The sequence below is a fragment of the Gavialis gangeticus genome, unplaced genomic scaffold (genome assembly GCF_001723915.1).
Source record: "Gavialis gangeticus isolate Ggan-Ray unplaced genomic scaffold, GavGan_comp1, whole genome shotgun sequence".
Taxonomy (NCBI): Eukaryota; Metazoa; Chordata; order Crocodylia; family Gavialidae; genus Gavialis; species Gavialis gangeticus.
The window spans coordinates 64,131,540-64,133,384 of record NW_017729022.1 but is presented as its reverse complement, the minus strand read 5'-3'; positions in this window follow the sequence as shown (position 1 = coordinate 64,133,384).

Here is a 1,845-nt window from a genome sequence, read left to right as displayed (position 1 = left end):
AGCTGGGGTTCTGGATGCCTGCATATTTACAATGAGAATGGCTTGTATTCAAATACATGATGAATTTATTATGCAGCAACAAAGGCTTCAAGGCCTAATAAATTAAGATAGATTCAAAGGTTTATTGTGCATTCAGAATTACTTAAAGAAGGTACATGCTGCTTCAGGGAAATTCATGGAAATAAGCCCAGAGGTGGTGTTATTACGTCTGTTCTCTGTTTAATCACAGTTTCTTTCTTCCGTCAAAGGAGTTTATCATTATAACCATAGTCCCCTTTTTGTTTAAAACATTTCTCCTCCTCCTTTTGTCCCATGCTAGATCTCCTTCTGTCTACCTGCCTGTGTATCTGAGCAGCTTTAGGGGATGGTGTTAATTAGATTATTGACTTCTTAATATGTTTTATTATGAAATTATTGCCCAGGGCCCCTGAGGCTTAGCAGGGGAAGGTAGTTCAGGAGCATAACTATTATTATGTTCACTGATATTAATGCAGTAGAATAGAAGCCATTTATTTTCAGTAGGTTTATGAGATGAGTGTGCCTCCCTAAAGCTCTGTGCTGATGAGCTCTTAAGCGGTCCTTGCTGCTGCAGCCCTTTATATTTGCTGTCCAAGTTTACCTATGCACTCACACAGCAATGTATGCTGCCCTTCCAGGCACTATGTATGGGGTCCTATACTGCAGTAGATGAATACTTTACAGCATCCCTGGTAGTCAGGGGATTACTGTGTCAGACTTCTCCCCAGAGACCTGTGTGGAAGAAACAGATAGGACTGGGAGTAGTTCTGATTCAGGAGCTGAGTAGCCTGAAGGAAACTGGCTTGTAGACCAGAGATGCACCCATCATGTTAGAGACCAAATAGCCACGCTGTCCTCATCAGTATGACAGCATGAAGTTTTTTCACTCTGCTTAGGGAGGGTAGGCTAGTGTCTTAGTAGCTTTGCTAGGGAACTGCTTTTCTGCAAATCTTTCCTATGAAAGACTCCAGATCCTGGCTGGGGTCAGCTGTCTTCAGATGAGCCAGTAAAGCCACAGAGAGGAGTTTGGCCCTAAAATGCAAGCAGGCTCTGTGAGTAGCTAGCTGCAAGCAGTAGACTATGAGAGGCAGTAGGCATGATTAATTTGTGTGGGAAGAAAGGCTGCAGGTTCCCTCCTGGAGGAGCCGTCACTGGGGCTTGGCTTTGGCTCTTTGTAGGGTCTCTGCATGAGTGTCAGTCCTGCAGTTAGTGCTGTGTGGCTTGCCAAGAAGGAGACAGGGTCAGCATGGAGATTATTTTTATTCATCTGTGGTCACTAAAGAGCCATCAGACTCTGCTGGACAGAAGCAATACATAGCTATGTACGCATAGCGTAACAGGCACTTTAAAAAAAGATCACATTAGCTGCCCCATATGGCAAGTCCAGCTCAGGGGAGCAGTGTGCAAAACATCCTGGGAGGAAGGGGGTCTGACCTTTGAGGTGAGAAGCCTGGCAGGCAACCTTACCATTTAACTGCAGCAGTTTCTTGGGAGGAATATGTATATGTATGTGTGCATGTGTTGGGGGTCCTCTGAAATGCCAATACTGTATGAAGCGCTGGCAATTCCAGTGCAAGCAGCAGGTCAATGCACACCACTGAAGCAATAGCATTTTTCTTCTTGTTGCTTTTTTTCATCAAAAAGAAAAGTTTTGCTGGTGTTTGTAGGATATCAGCTAATATTCCCCCAGAGTTGACTGGGGTGTCATTGCACAGTCAGAGCTATGTAACATGCATATTGGGGCAGGGGAGTGGAGAATTTCTCAAGCATCTTCTACTTACAACACATGTGCACTCACACACACACACACACACACACACACACACA